Genomic DNA, 17,346 nt, shown 5'->3' with positions numbered 1-17,346 from the left:
ACTCCATCTTTGTGGTGGAAAGAACTTTGCCAAGAAGGCATTGACTAGTTTTTCCCAAGAGTCCAGGCTTTCTTTAGGTTGAGAATCCAACCATATTCTAGCTCTGTCTCTTACAGCAAAAGGGAATAGCATCAGTCTGTAGACCTCAGGGTTAACCCCATTAGTCTTGACTGTGTCACAGATTTGCAAGAATTCAGCTAAAAACTGATGAGGATCTTCCATTGGAAGTCCATGGAACTTGCAATCTGTTGCATTAGAGAAACTAATTGAGGCTTAAGCTCAAAGTTGTTTGCTCCAATGGCAGGGATAGAGATGCTTCTCCCATAGAAATCAGGAGTAGGTGCAGTAAAGTCACCCAGCACCTTCCTTGCATTGTTGGCATTGTTGTTGTTTTCGGCTGCCATGGGTTCTTCTTCTTTGAAGAATTCGGTCAGGTCCTCTAAAGAGAGTTGTGCTTTGGCTTCTCTTAGCTTTCTCTTCAAGGTCCTTTCGGGTTCAGGATCAGCTTCAACAAGAATGCCTTTGTCTCTGCTCCTGCTCATATGAAAGAGAAGAGAAAAAGAAAATGTGGAATCCTCTATGTCACAGTATAGAGATTCCTTGAATTGTCAGAGGAAAAGAGAAATAGAAAGAAGAAGGAGAAGAAGAATTCGAACTCTAAGTAGATAAGGTTCGAATTGTGCATTTAGAAGGAGTGGTACTCCATAAATAGAAGGATGTGAGAAGGAGGGAAGAGGATTTTCGAAAATTCAATTAAAAGATTTTGAAAACATTTTGAAAATTTGATTGATAATTTTCGAAAATTGAAAGTGAAAAAGAAATCCAGTAATTTTTGAAAAAGATTTTGAAATTAGAAGTCAAAAAGATTTGATTGAAAACTATTTGAAAAGATGAGGTTAAAAAGATTTGATTGAAAAGTTATGGTTTTAAAAAGATGTGATTGAGAAGATATGATTTGAAAACAATTTTAAAAGATATGTTTTGAAAATTATTTTAAAAGATATGATTTGGAAAATTAGTGACTTGCCTAACAAGAAAAGATATGATTCAAACATAAAACCTTCCTCAACAGAAAAGGCAAAAAAATGTTCAATCAAATCATTAATTGTTAGTAAGTATCTTTGAAAGGAAAGAAATTAATTTTGAAAACATTTGATTGAAAAGATTTGATTTGAAAAAGATTTGATTTTGGAAAACTTGAAAAAAATTGATTTGAAAACAAAATCTTCCCCCTAGCACCATCCTGGCGTTAAACGCCCAGAATGGTATACATTCTGGCGTTTAACGCCCAAAATGCTACCTTTTTGGGCGTTAAACGCCCAACCAGGTGCCCTGGCTGGCGTTTAAACGCCAGTCTGCCTTCTTCACTGGGCATTTTTGAATGCTCAGCTTTTTCTGTATAATTCCTCTGCAGTGTGTTCTGAATCTTCAATCCCTTGTATCATTGACTTGAAAAGACACAAATTAAAAATTTTTTTTGGATTTTTAATAATTAGAATGCAACAAGAATCAAATAACAATGCATGCAAGACACCAAACTTAGCAGTTTGTATACTACTGACACTAATGAACTGAAAATGCATATGAGACACACAAAATACTCAAGTCAATAGAATTCAAAGATCAGAGCAAGAAATCATCAAGAATTGCTTGAAGATCCTTAAGACACATGAATGAATTCATGCAATTGACACCAAACTTAAGATGAGACACTAGACTCAAGCAAGAAACATAAAATCTTTTTGGTTTTTTATGATTTTGTAAATTTTTTTGTGTTTTTCGAAAATTAAGTGGAAAAAGGTATCAAAATTCTTAATGAGAATTCCAGGAATCAGTGCAATGTTAGTCTAAGACTCCGGTCCAGGAATTAGACATGGCTTCACAGCCAGCCAAGCTTCCAAAGAAAGCTTCGGTCCAAAACACTAGACATGACCAAAGGTCAGCCAAGCCTTAGCAAATCACTGCTCCAAAAGCAAGATTGATACGAAATCAACAAGCTCTTGTGGTGATAAGTTGAAACCTCGGTCCAATCAGATTAGACATGGCTTCTCAGCCAGCCAGATTTCAACAAATCATCATGAAACTCTAGAATTCATCTTCAAGAATTTCGAAAAAAAAATACCTAATCTAAGCAACAAGATGAACCGTCAGTTGTCCAGCCTAAACAATCCCGGGCAATAACACCAAAAATTTGATGTTGTTGCCGGATCTTGGCACTGATGTTACCAAAGGCTTGCTCAAAACTAGAACAATCCCCGGCAACGGCGCCAAAAACTTGGTGCGCGAAATTGTGAACTATACTTTTTCACAACTCTCATAATCCCTGGTAATGGCTCCAAAAACTTGGTGCGCTCAATACCATGGCATTACACAACTTCGCACAACTAACCAGCAAGTGCACTGGGTCGTCCAAGTAATAAACCTTACGTGAGTAAGGGTCGATCCCACGGAGATTGTTAGTATTGAAGCAAGCTATGGTCATCTTGTAAATCTTAGTCAGGCAGACTCAGATATATGTGGTGATGAACGAAAATAACATAAAGATAAAGATAGAGATACTTATGTATATCATTGGTGTGAGCTTCGGATAAGCGAATGAAGATGCCTTCCCTTCCGTCTCTCTGCTTTCCTACTGCCTTCATCCAATCCTTTCTTACTCCTTTCCATGGCAAGCTCGTATAGGGTCTCACTGTTGTCAGCAGCTACCTCCCATCCTCGCAGTGAAAGCTAATGCTCAATACTCTGTCACAGTACGGCCAATCACCGGTTCGGTTCCCTCCCCTACCGGAATAGAATAACTCTTTTGCGTCTGTCACTAACGCCCAGTAGGTTACAGGTTTGAAGCACGTCACAGTCATTCAGTCATTGAATCCTACTCAGAATACCACAGACAAGGTTAGACCTTCCGGATTCTCTTGAATGCTGCCATCAGTTCTTGCCTATACCACGAAGACTCTGATCTCACGGAATGGCTGGCTCGTTTGTCAGGCGAGCACTCGGTTGTCAGGCGATCAACCATGCATCGTGCAATCAGGAATCCAAGAGATATTCACCAAGCCTCAGATGCTTGTAGAACAAGAATGGTTGTCAGTCACCTTGTTCATGGGTGAGAATGGTGATGGGCGTCAATCATCACCTTCATCATGTTGAAGAACAAGTGATATCTTGGACAAAGAACAAGCGGAATTGAATGGAAGAACAATAGTAATTGCATTAATACTCGAGGTACAGCAGAGCTCCACACCTTAATCTATGGTGTGTAGAAACTCCACCGTTGAAAATACATAAGCATAAGGTCTAGGCATGGCCGAATGGCCAGCCTCCCAATGATCTAAGAACTAAAATGTTCAAAGATGATCTAGAGATCTAAAAGTGATCAAAAAGATTTTTTTATACAATAGTAAAAGGTCCTACTTATAAGAAACTAGTAGCCTAGGGTGTACAGAAATGAGTAAATGACATAAAAATCCTCTTCCGGGCCCACTTGGTGTGTGCTTGGGCTGAGCAATGAAGCAATTTCGTGTAGAGACTCTTCTTGGAGTTAAACGCCAGCTTTGGTGCCAGTTTGGGCGTTTAACTCCCATTTAGGTGCCAGTTCCAGCGTTTAACGCTGGGATTTCTTGAGGTGACTTTGAACGCCGGTTTGGGCCATCAAATCTTGGGCAAAGTATGGACTATTATATATTGCTGGAAAGCCCAGGATGTCTACTTTCCAACGCCGTTGAGAGCGCGCCAATTGGGCTTCTGTAGCTCCAGAAAATCCACTTCGAGTGCAGGGAGGTCAGAATCCAACAGCATCTGCAGTCCTTTTGAGTCTCTGGATCAGATTTTTGCTCAGGTCCCTCAATTTCAGCCAGAAAATACCTGAAATCACAGAAAAACACACAAACTCATAGTAAAGTCCAGAAAAGTGAATTTTAACTAAAAACTAATAAAATATACTAAAAACTAACTATATCATATCAAAAACATACTAAAAACAATGCCAAAAAGTATACAAATTATCCGCTCATCACAACACCAAACTTAAATTGTTGCTTGTCCTCAAGCAACTGAAAATCAAATAAGATAAAAAGAAGAGAATATGCAATGAATTCCAAAAACATCTGTGAAGATCAGTATTAATTAGATGAGCGGGGCTTTTACTTTTTGCCTCTGAATAGTTTTGGCATCTCACTCTATCCCTTGTAATTCAGAATGATTGGCTTCTTTAGGAACTCAGAATCCAGATAGTGTTAATGATTCTCCTAGTAAAGTATGATGATTCTTGAACATAGCTATTTATTGAGTCTTGGCTGTGGCCCAAAGCACTCTGTCTTCCAGTATTACCACCGGATACATACATGCCACAGACACATAATTGGGTGAACCTTTTCAGATTGTGACTCAGCTTTGCTAAAGTCCCCAATTAGAGGTGTCCAGGGTTCTTAAGCACACTCTTATTTGCCTTGGATCACAACTTTATTCTTTCTTTTTCTTTCTTTTTCTCTTTCCTTTTTTTTCGGTTTTTTTTTTTCGTTTTTTTTTTGCAATGCTTTTTCTTGCTTCAAGAATCATTTTATTGATTTTTCAGATCCTCAGTAACATGTCTCCTTTTTCATCATTCTTTCAAGAGCCAACATTCATGAACCACAAATTCAAAAGACATATGCACTGTTTAAGCATACATTCAGAGAACAAAAATATTGCCACCACATCAAAATAATTAAACTATTATAAAATTCAAAATTCATGCAATTCTTTCTTTTATCAATTAGGCACGTTTTTATTGAAGAAAGGTGATGGATTCATAGGACATTCATAACTTTAAGGCATAGACACTAAGACACTAATGATCACAAGACACAAACATGGATAAACATAAAGCATAAAAATTTGAAAAACAGAAGAACAATAACAAGGAAATCAAAGAACGGGTCCACCTTAGTGATGGCGGCTCTTTCTTGCTCTTGAAGATCCTATGGAGTGCTTGAGCTCCTCAATGTCTCTTCCTTGTCTTTGTTGCTCCTCCCTCATGATTCTTTGATCTTCTCTAATTTCATGAAGGATGATGGAGTGTTCTTGATGCTCCACCCTCAGTTGTCCCATGTTGGAACTTAGTTCTCCTAGGGAGGTGTTTAGTTGCTCCCAATAGTTTTGTGGAGGAAAATTCATCCCTTGAGGAATCTCAGGGATCTCATGATGAGTGAGATCTCTTGTATACTCCATCCTTTTCTTGTTGATGGGCTTGTCCTCATCAATGGGAATGTCTCCCTCTATGTCAACTCCAACTGAATAACAGAGGTGACAAATGAGATGGGGAAAGGCTAACCTTGCCAAGGTGGAGGTCTTGTCCGCCACCTTATAGAGTTCTTGGGCTATAACCTCATGAACCTCTATTTCTTCTCCAATCATGATACTATGGATCATGATGGCCCGGTCTATGGTAACTTCGGACCGGTTGCTAGTGGGGATGATTGAGCGTTGTATGAACTCTAACCATCCTCTAGCCACGGGCTTGAGGTCATGCCTTCTCAATTGGACCGGCTTTCCTCTTGAATCTTGCTTCCATTGTGCGCCCTCTTCACATATGACTGTGAGGACTTGGTCCAACCTTTGATCAAAGTTGACCCTTCTAGTGTAAGGATGCTTATCTCCTTGCATCATAGGCAAGTTGAACGCCACCCTCACACTCTCCGGACTAAAATCCAAGTATTTCCCCCGAACCATAGTGAGATAATTCTTTGGATTCGGGTTCACACTTTGGTCATGGTTCTTTGTGATCCATGCATTGGCATAGAACTCTTGAACCATCAAGATTCCGACTTGTTGAATGGGGTTGGTAAGAACTTCCCAACCTCTTCTTCGGATCTCATGGCGGATCTCCGGATATTCACCCTTTTTGAGTGAAAAGGGGACTTCGGGGATCACCTTCTTCAAGGCCACAACTTCATAGAAGTGGTCTTGATGCACCCTTGAGAGGAATCTATCCATCTCCCATGACTCGGAGGTGGAAGCTTTTGCCTTCCCTTTCCTCTTTTTAGAGGTTTCTCCGGCCTTGGATGCCATAATGGTTATGAAAAAGCAACGCTTTTACCACACCAAACTTAAAATGTTTGCTCGTCCTCGAGCAAAAGAAGAAAGAAGAGAGTAGAAGAAGAAGAAATGAGGAAAAGGGAAAAGGTGGTATGTTCGGCCAAGAAGGGTAAGAAAAGGGGGTTTAGGTTGTGTGAAAATGAAGAGTTGAAGAAGGGTATTTATAGGAGAGAGGGGGGTAAAGGTTCGGCCATTATGGGTGGGTTTGGGAGGGAAAGTGGTTTGAATTTGAAGGGTGAGGTTGGTGGGGTTTTATGAAGGATGGATGTGAGTGGTGAAGAGAAAGATGGGATTTGATAGGTGAAGGGTTTTTGGGGAAGAGGTGTTGAGGTGATTGGTGAATGGGGGAAGAAGAGAGAGAGTGATGGTAGGGTCCTGTGGGGTCCACAGATCCTGTAGTGTCAAGGAAAAGTCATCCCTGCACCAAATGTGGCTCAAAATCACGTTTTGAGCCATTTCTGGCGTTAAACGCCGGGCTGGTGCCCATTCCTGGCGTTTAACGCCAGGTTCTTGCCCTTTACTGGCGTTTAACGCCAGTCTGGTGCCCCTTTCTGGCGTTAAACGCCCAGAAGGGTGCCAGACTGGGCGTTAAACGCCCAACAGCTAGCATTACTGGCGTTTGAACGCCAGCTTCTCCTCCTCCAGGGTGTGCTGTTTTTCTTCCTGTTTTTCATTCTGTTTTGCTTTTTTTTCATTGTTTTTGTGACTTCTTATGATCATCAACCTACAAAAAAGATAAAATAACAAAAGAAAATAATTAATTATAAAACATTGGGTTGCCTCCCAACAAGCGCTTCTTTAATGTCATTAGCTTGACAGAGGACTCTCATGGAGCCTCAGAAACACTCAGAACCGTGTTGGAACCTCCCAACACCAAACTTAGAGTTTGAATGTGGGGGTTCAACACCAAACTTAGAGTTTGGTTGTGGCCTCCCAACACCAAACTTAGAGTTTGACTGTGGGGGCTCTGCTTGGCTCTGTTTTGAGAGAAGCTCTTCATGCTTCCTCTCCATGATGACAGAGGGATATCCTTGGGCCTTAAACACCAAGGATTTTTCATTCACTTGAATGATTAACTCTCCTCTGTCAACATCAATCACAGCCTTTGCTGTGGCTAGGAAGGGTCTGCCAAGGATGATGGATTCATCCATGCACTTCCCAGTCTCTAGGACTATGAAGTCAGTAGGGATGTAATGGTCTTCAATCTTCACCAAAACATTCTCTACAAGTCCATAAGCTTGTTTTCTTGAGTTGTCTGCCATCTCTAATGAGATTCTTGCAGCTTGCACCTCAAAGATCCCTAATTTCTCCATTACAGAGAGGGGCATGAGGTTTATACTTGACCCTAAGTCACACAAGGCCTTCTTGAAGGTCATGGTGCCTATGGTACAAGGTATAGAAAACTTCCCAGGATCCTGCCTCTTTTGAGGCAGTTTCTGCCTAGACAAGTCATCCAGTTCTTTGGTGAGCAAGGGAGGTTCATCCTCCCAAGTCTCATTTCCAAATAACTTGTCATTTAGTTTCATGATTGCTCCAAGGTATTTAGCAACTTGCTCTTCAGTAACATACTCATCCTCTTCAGAGGAAGAATACTCATCAGAGCTCATGAATGGCAGAAGTAAGTCCAATGGAATCTCTATGGTCTCATTTTGAGCCTCAGATTCCCAAGGTTCCTCATTGAGGAACTCAGAGGAGAGTGGTGCACGCCCACTGGGGTCTCTCTCAGTGGCGTCTTCTTCCTCTCTTTCCTCTCCATATTCGGCCATGTTGATGGCCTTGCACTCTCCTTTTGGATTTTCTTCTGTATTACTTGGGAGAGTACTAGGAGGGAGTTCAGTAACTTTCTTGCTCAGCTGACCCACTTGTCCTTCCAAATTTCTGATGGAGGACCTTGTTTCACTCATGAAACTTTGAGTGGTCTTTATTAGATCAGAGACCATTGTTGCTAAGTCAGAAGTATTCTGCTTAGAACTCTCTGTCTGTTGCTGAGAAGATGATGGAAAAGGCTTGCCATTGCTAAACCTGTTTCTTCCACCATTATTGTTATTGAAACCTTGTTGAGGTCTCTCTTGATTCTTCCATGAGAGATTTGGGTGATTTCTCCATGAAGAATTGTAGGTATTTCCATAGGGTTCTCCTAGGTAATTCACCTCTTCCATGGAAGGGTTCTCAGGATCATAAGCTTCTTCCTCAGATGAAGCTTCCTTAGTACTGCCAGGTGCATTTTGCATTCCAGACAGACTTTGAGAAATCAAATTGACTTGTTGAGTCAATATCTTGTTCTGAGCCAGTATGGCTTTCAGAGTGTCAATCTCAAGAACTCCTTTCTTCTGACTAGTCCCATTGTTCACAGGATTCCTTTCAGAAGTGTACATGAATTGGTTATTTGCAACCATTTCAATCAATTCTTGAGCTTCTGCAGGCGTCTTCTTCAGATGAAGAGATCCTCCAGCAGAGCTATCCAAGGACATCTTAGATAGTTCAGAGAGACCATCATAGAAAATTCCTATGATGCTCCATTCAGAAAGCATGTCTGAGGGACATCTTCTGATTAATTGTTTGTATCTTTCCCAAGCTTCATAGAGGGATTCTCCATCCTTCTGTCTGAAGGTTTGGACTTCCACTCTAAGCTTACTCCATCTTTGTGGTGGAAAGAACTTTGCCAAGAAGGCATTGACTAGCTTTTCCCAAGAGTCCAGGCTTTCTTTAGGTTGAGAATCCAACCATATTCTAGCTCTGTCTCTTACAGCAAAAGGGAATAGCATCAGTCTGTAGACCTCAGGGTTAACCCCATTAGTCTTGACTGTGTCACAGATTTGCAAGAATTCAGCTAAAAACTGGTGAGGATCTTCCATTGGAAGTCCATGGAACTTGCAATTCTGTTGCATTAGAGAAACTAATTGAGGCTTAAGCTCAAAGTTGTTTGCTCCAATGGCAGGGATAGAGATGCTTCTCCCATAGAAATCAGGAGTAGGTGCAGTAAAGTCACCCAGCACCTTCCTTGCATTGTTGGCATTGTTGTTGTTTTCGGCTGCCATGGGTTCTTCTTCTTTGAAGAATTCGGTTAGGTCCTCTAAAGAGAGTTGTGCTTTGGCTTCTCTTAGCTTTCTCTTCAAGGTCCTTTCGGGTTCAGGATCAGCTTCAACAAGAATGCCTTTGTCTCTGCTCCTGCTCATATGAAAGAGAAGAGAAAAAGAAAATGTGGAATCCTCTATGTCACAGTATAGAGATTCCTTGAATTGTCAGAGGAAAAGAGAAATAGAAAGAAGAAGGAGAAGAAGAATTCGAACTCTAAGTAGATAAGGTTCGAATTGTGCATTTAGAAGGAGTGGTACTCCATAAATAGAAGGATGTGAGAAGGAGGGAAGAGGATTTTCGAAAATTCAATTAAAAGATTTTGAAAACATTTTGAAAATTTGATTGATAATTTTCGAAAATTGAAAGTGAAAAAGAAATCCAGTAATTTTTGAAAAAGATTTTGAAATTAGAAGTCAAAAAGATTTGATTGAAAACTATTTTGAAAAAGATGAGGTTAAAAAGATTTGATTGAAAAGTTATGGTTTTAAAAAGATGTGATTGAGAAGATATGATTTGAAAACAATTTTAAAAGATATGTTTTGAAAATTATTTTAAAAGATATGATTTGGAAAATTAGTGACTTGCCTAACAAGAAAAGATATGATTCAAACATAAAACCTTCCTCAACAGAAAAGGCAAAAAAATGTTCAATCAAATCATTAATTGTTAGTAAGTATCTTTGAAAGGAAAGAAATTAATTTTGAAAACATTTGATTGAAAAGATTTGATTTGAAAAAGATTTGATTTTGGAAAACTTGAAAAAAATTGATTTGAAAACAAAATCTTCCCCCTAGCACCATCCTGGCGTTAAACGCCCAGAATGGTATACATTCTGGCGTTTAACGCCCAAAATGCTACCTTTTTGGGCGTTAAACGCCCAACCAGGTGCCCTGGCTGGCGTTTAAACGCCAGTCTGCCTTCTTCACTGGGCATTTTTGAATGCTCAGCTTTTTCTGTATAATTCCTCTGCAGTGTGTTCTGAATCTTCAATCCCTTGTATCATTGACTTGAAAAGACACAAATTAAAAATTTTTTTTGGATTTTTAATAATTAGAATGCAACAAGAATCAAATAACAATGCATGCAAGACCAAACTTAGCAGTTTGTAGACTACTGACACTAATGAACTGAAAATGCATATGAGACACACAAAATACTCAAGTCAATAGAATTCAAAGATCAGAGCAAGAAATCATCAAGAATTGCTTGAAGATCCTTAAGACACATGAATGAATTCATGCAATTGACACCAAACTTAAGATGAGACACTAGACTCAAGCAAGAAACATAAAATCTTTTTGGTTTTTTATGATTTTGTAAATTTTTTTGTGTTTTTCGAAAATTAAGTGGAAAAAGGTATCAAAATTCTTAATGAGAATTCCAGGAATCAGTGCAATGTTAGTCTAAGACTCCGGTCCAGGAATTAGACATGGCTTCACAGCCAGCCAAGCTTCCAAAGAAAGCTTCGGTCCAAAACACTAGACATGACCAAAGGTCAGCCAAGCCTTAGCAAATCACTGCTCCAAAAGCAAGATTGATACGAAATCAACAAGCTCTTGTGGTGATAAGTTGAAACCTCGGTCCAATCAGATTAGACATGGCTTCTCAGCCAGCCAGATTTCAACAAATCATCATGAAACTCTAGAATTCATCTTCAAGAATTTCGAAAAAAAAATACCTAATCTAAGCAACAAGATGAACCGTCAGTTGTCCAGCCTAAACAATCCCGGGCAATAACACCAAAAATTTGATGTTGTTGCCGGATCTTGGCACTGATGTTACCAAAGGCTTGCTCAAAACTAGAACAATCCCCGGCAACGGCGCCAAAAACTTGGTGCGCGAAATTGTGAACTATACTTTTTCACAACTCTCATAATCCCTGGTAATGGCTCCAAAAACTTGGTGCGCTCAATACCATGGCATTACACAACTTCGCACAACTAACCAGCAAGTGCACTGGGTCGTCCAAGTAATAAACCTTACGTGAGTAAGGGTCGATCCCACGGAGATTGTTAGTATTGAAGCAAGCTATGGTCATCTTGTAAATCTTAGTCAGGCAGACTCAGATATATGTGGTGATGAACGAAAATAACATAAAGATAAAGATAGAGATACTTATGTATATCATTGGTGTGAGCTTCGGATAAGCGAATGAAGATGCCTTCCCTTCCGTCTCTCTGCTTTCCTACTGCCTTCATCCAATCCTTTCTTACTCCTTTCCATGGCAAGCTCGTATAGGGTCTCACTGTTGTCAGCAGCTACCTCCCATCCTCGCAGTGAAAGCTAATGCTCAATACTCTGTCACAGTACGGCCAATCACCGGTTCGGTTCCCTCCCCTACCGGAATAGAATAACTCTTTTGCGTCTGTCACTAACGCCCAGTAGGTTACAGGTTTGAAGCACGTCACAGTCATTCAGTCATTGAATCCTACTCAGAATACCACAGACAAGGTTAGACCTTCCGGATTCTCTTGAATGCTGCCATCAGTTCTTGCCTATACCACGAAGACTCTGATCTCACGGAATGGCTGGCTCGTTTGTCAGGCGAGCACTCGGTTGTCAGGCGATCAACCATGCATCGTGCAATCAGGAATCCAAGAGATATTCACCAAGCCTCAGATGCTTGTAGAACAAGAATGGTTGTCAGTCACCTTGTTCATGGGTGAGAATGGTGATGGGCGTCAATCATCACCTTCATCATGTTGAAGAACAAGTGATATCTTGGACAAAGAACAAGCGGAATTGAATGGAAGAACAATAGTAATTGCATTAATACTCGAGGTACAGCAGAGCTCCACACCTTAATCTATGGTGTGTAGAAACTCCACCGTTGAAAATACATAAGCATAAGGTCTAGGCATGGCCGAATGGCCAGCCTCCCAATGATCTAAGAACTAAAATGTTCAAAGATGATCTAGAGATCTAAAAGTGATCAAAAAGATTTTTTTATACAATAGTAAAAGGTCCTACTTATAAGAAACTAGTAGCCTAGGGTGTACAGAAATGAGTAAATGACATAAAAATCCTCTTCCGGGCCCACTTGGTGTGTGCTTGGGCTGAGCAATGAAGCAATTTCGTGTAGAGACTCTTCTTGGAGTTAAACGCCAGCTTTGGTGCCAGTTTGGGCGTTTAACTCCCATTTAGGTGCCAGTTCCAGCGTTTAACGCTGGGATTTCTTGAGGTGACTTTGAACGCCGGTTTGGGCCATCAAATCTTGGGCAAAGTATGGACTATTATATATTGCTGGAAAGCCCAGGATGTCTACTTTCCAACGCCGTTGAGAGCGCGCCAATTGGGCTTCTGTAGCTCCAGAAAATCCACTTCGAGTGCAGGGAGGTCAGAATCCAACAGCATCTGCAGTCCTTTTGAGTCTCTGGATCAGATTTTTGCTCAGGTCCCTCAATTTCAGCCAGAAAATACCTGAAATCACAGAAAAACACACAAACTCATAGTAAAGTCCAGAAAAGTGAATTTTAACTAAAAACTAATAAAAATATACTAAAAACTAACTATATCATATCAAAAACATACTAAAAACAATGCCAAAAAGTATACAAATTATCCGCTCATCAGTAGGGCCAGGGTTATTAGTTAGGTTTATTAATTCTGTGTTGTTTATCCGACAATAACAGAATATAGAGAAATAGTAAAGAGTATATACAGATAGATAGATAAAATAGAAAAAATAGAAAAAATAGAAAATAGAACACAAACAGAAGAATACAAGAAAATAAAACACAAACACGGAGAATATAATACAAACAAAGAAAGCATATATTCATACAAGAATCACAACAGAGGAAATGCACAACCAAGTATGATGCATGTCTAGCCCTAGTGCAGGTAATGAGCTCATTTGTCGGTTTCTACCCGCTCCCAACGTAACCCAAAGCAGCTGAAATGGGTATGGTTATTCCAATAAGCATAAGTACGGCTCTCACTAACCGACGTATGCCATTATATCCTCTATAAGTAGACTCTGCTTTACAGGTGGCAGCAATCCATCAGTGTATGAAATAATGTCCTCTGCAAGTGATCCCAGGTTATCAGTTGTAGGTATAGTCCTCAATAGCTGTATAGCACTGGAAAATATTCTGTGGTCATACCACTATCTATTTGACTGCCTCAATGCAGCAGATGAACACACAAATGTCTCTGGAGTTGCCTTCATGCAACTAATGACCTTTCAACAGGCCCTCTATTTGTTCTCTAATCTTTTTATCATATTACTCTTTTCTCTTTGTCTCTTTATTCTGCTCTGATTATTCTCTTCTCTTTGTCTCTTTACTCTTCTCTAGTTACTCTTTTCTCTGTGTCTCTTTACTCTGTTTTGATTTTTCTGTTTAACGTACATATTTAAAGCTTATGTAAATTTTGGTATGAATAGTCAGCCTATCTCAAGTATAGGTTCATTAAATCTATATTGAAACAGTGTAACTTTTCATATAATACCTAACCCTAAGTGCACCTCAAGTACTAACTATGTTGTTCCTAGTTTGTTCACTAATCACCATTTGTTTCTGTCATTAAAACTTTACCGGCTTTTTTTTTATTTTTTATCTTTTCTTCAACTTTTTATCTTCCCTTTATCTTTGCCTCACAAATATGTTATTACCACTTCCTAAGTGCTTTATGAAGGTAACAATGAGATTCTACGCTTAAAGTTGTCTTTCTAAAACTTTTACGAAAACTGCCTTTTTTGCATTATTTTATTATTTTTAATTAAATATTATTATTTATTATTTTATTATTAAATTTTTGAAAATTAACTTATCTTTTGTCTTTAACTTTAAAATTCAGTTTTTACCAACCGTAACTTTTAATATTTTTGCTTTAACAATCCTAACTTTTGGAAATTACAAAATAACCCCTTAAACACCAAAATATTTACTTCCTTGCCCTTTTATGGATCAAAAGCCTGTTCTTCATTGTTCTTCACACAATCAAAGTGTTCTTCATAAATTCTTCAGATTCTTTCTCTGTTTTCACCTGCTTTTCAATCTTTTCAGTAACCGATTTTTACATAATTCAAAATAAAATTCCATCCACCAAAACCCCATATTTTTCACTTGAATTCAGCACAAATTCAACCCCAATTTAAGGGTTAGGGTTTCGTTTTTCAGCAGCCATAAGAACACAAGTTCATAGCTTGAGTTTCATCAAATTTCATCAAAATTTCACCAAAATTTCAACAAGAATCACTCATATAAACAATCAATTTCAAGCATAGCCAAAGCATATCATAATCACAGAACTCAAACACAATTAATCAAGATTAGTTTCACCAAACCCTACCTTGATTTGCTGCTCCAAATTTTGGTTATGCTTCAAGTGTTCCTAGAGTACTTTTTCCTCCTAAAACACATCAAGGACAACTTTGAATCCATAAAACCTCAACTGACCGAACCTTAATCAACATGTTAAGAAGGGATTCCTCACCTTAAACGTGTTGGAAATTGAGGTTTCTTAGCCCTCAAGTCAAGCTAAGCATGATTCCTAAGGAAGGACATCAAGAAAACACATGTTTATGCACTACAAGAAATTACCGGAATAGCGACCGATTTAGCAACCGATTCTGGTGGTCACTAAAATCTTGGTTGCTAATTAGAAAATAGCGACCAAATTTTGGTTGATTCTAGTCTCCGGTACTTTCAGAAAAAGAATATGCCAAATTTCTTATACCAGAAATGAAGAACAGAGACCATATCAGAACTGAAAGGAAATGGAATGAAGACAGTCCATCAAAAGGATAAATACTTAATCTAATTTTACAGATTTCTGTGGTTGGAGAAGATTCCAAAATAGATATGCTAAAAAAGTCCTAACAGAATGGATTGAAATTTGGATTAGGGAATTGTTCATACCCTGACCGGGCTCCTCCAACTCGGCAAATTCATAAAAGGTCCGACCTCGTCCTAAGGCTCACACCTAAAGGTCGGACCTTGGACAAAAAGCAAGGAAGGCCCATCAAAAGGAACGCAGCCCAAAAACCTAAAGGCCGAAAAAGGCCTAGAAGAGGCGGTTCCGCAAAGATAGAGATAAACTCCCAAAAGATAAGATAAGATAAGAATATCTTATCCAGAGAAGATCACGGCCAACTACTATAAATACACTGGAGCACCCAGGTATGGCATTCATTCCACATTCTACGCATATCTGCTTGGACCCATGCTAACTTAAGCATCGGAGTGTCATTGCAGGTACAACCACCAACCACTCCGCATATCAAGCTCGGGTCCCTGAACCCCCACCTCGGGCCTCTCCAGACGACCGAGCTACACGTTTCAGGTAACCCTCGGAACATTGGCGCCGTTGCCGGGAAACCTGGAAGTCATCCCTCTATCATGGCGGACGACCCTCTCAACAATGGCCACGCTGCATCTGAACAAGAGGACGAAATTGACACCGGAGAACGACCGGACAGCCCTCTATCACCACGCACTCCAGGAGGAAACAAACAGAATCGCCCAAAAACATCACCCCCAAACAAAGATCCACAAAATTCCGAAAAAGAGAAGAGCTCGGAAATTCTAGAAGCAGTCCGAGCACAACAAGACCGACTAAAACAACTCGAAGAAGACATAAAAAAGCAGAAAGAAATTGAACAAGATCTGAAAAGGGAAGCTCGAAAGCGCAGAGAATTAGAAGAAAAACTGCGGAAAATAGAGGCCAACCTGAAAGACCGGACAGAACGCGGCACCACCACTGAGGGCAACCACGATCCCTTCACGCAAGAGATCATGAAGGAGAAGGTACCGCGAAACTTCAAACCACCCGATATGGACCTCTACGACGGCACCACCGATCCAAGTCATCACCTCAGCAACTTCAGAAGCAGAATGTACCTAGTCGACGCCTCCGACGCAATTCGGTGCAAAGCCTTCCCCACCACTCTCACCAAGTCAGCCATGAAGTGGTTCGACAACCTGCCACCAAGATCGATCACCAGCTTCGAAGACCTAACCAAAAAATTCCTAACAAGATTCTCTATTCAAAAGGACAAGACAAAACATGCCCCCAGTCTACTCGGGATCAAGCAAGGTAACCAAGAAACTCTCCGAGAATACATGGAGCGATTCAACAAAGCCTGCCTGGACATACAACACTTGCCCACAGAAGCAGCCATCATGGGACTAGCAAACGGCCTAAAAGAGGGACCGTTTAGCCAATCCCTATCCAAACGATACCCGACCTCCCTATACGAGGTGCAGGAGCGGGCAGAAAAATATATCAACATGGAGGAGACCTCCCAGCTAAGAGACTCTTCTAGGAAGGAATCAACCTACCCACTCCGAGATCGGGATCGGGAACAGAAGAAGAAAGAAGACCCCAACTCGGACAAGCCACGGAAGTACCACAACTACACCCCCCTCCGAGTCTCCCTGGTAGACGTCTACAGAGAAGTATGCCACACCGAAAAGATCCCACCGCCCCGACCGCTAAAACACAAGAGAGCGGGGAGAGATCGGTCCGAATACTGTGAATATCACAAACTCTACGGTCATTCTACTAACGACTGCTACGACCTAAAAAATGTCATAGAAAAGCTAGCCAGAGAAGGAAAACTCGACAGATACATAGCAGAGAAAGGAGAAGAGACCAGGAAGAGAAGGCGGGGAGACAACGAAGATCGGGCCGAACAAACCCCGCGAACCCCTGAAAGACATGTTCACATGATAAATGGAGGTTTTGCAGGCGGAGGAACCTCCAAATCCTCGCGAAAAAGACACCTCAAAGAAGTCTATCACGTCCGAGAAGACAGTCCCCTGCCCGAATTACCTACTATCTCATTTACCCGAGAAGATGCTCAAGGGATCATTCCCGGGCACGATGATCCAATGGTAGTCACCATTATCCTAGCAAACGCCAACTTACATCGAACCCTGATTGACCAGGGAAGCTCAGCAGATATCCTGTTCAAAACGGCCTTCGACAAGCTCGGACTTGAAGAAAAAGAACTAAAGGCCTATCCCACCGACCTATTTGGACTAGGGGATACCCCGATCCATCCCTTAGGATACATCTCACTACACACTACCTTTGGAAGAGGCGAGCAATCCAAAACATTAAGCATCGACTACATCATAGTCGACGTCACTTCAGCATACAATGCCCTCATTGGGCGACCAACCCTAAACAGGCTGGCAGCTATAGTCTCAACCCCACACCTCTGTATGAAGTTCCCTACCGCAA

The 17,346-nt window shown here is 40.5% G+C and overlaps 1 non-coding gene across 1 annotated transcript; it reads left to right on the top strand.

Moving 5' to 3' along the window:
* The first annotated feature begins 8,600 nt into the window (after nucleotides 1-8,600).
* LOC130972023 (small nucleolar RNA R71) lies at nucleotides 8,601-8,708 on the top strand. The gene has a single exon (XR_009083226.1). It is a non-coding gene; the product is annotated as a small nucleolar RNA R71 (small nucleolar RNA).
* The last annotated feature ends 8,638 nt before the right edge of the window (nucleotides 8,709-17,346 follow it).

This window comes from Arachis stenosperma, chromosome 3 (assembly GCF_014773155.1).
Source record: "Arachis stenosperma cultivar V10309 chromosome 3, arast.V10309.gnm1.PFL2, whole genome shotgun sequence".
NCBI lineage: Eukaryota > Viridiplantae > Streptophyta > Magnoliopsida > Fabales > Fabaceae > Arachis > Arachis stenosperma.
The sequence above is the reverse complement of the archived record's forward strand: the minus strand, read 5'-3'. Positions and strand labels throughout refer to the sequence as shown.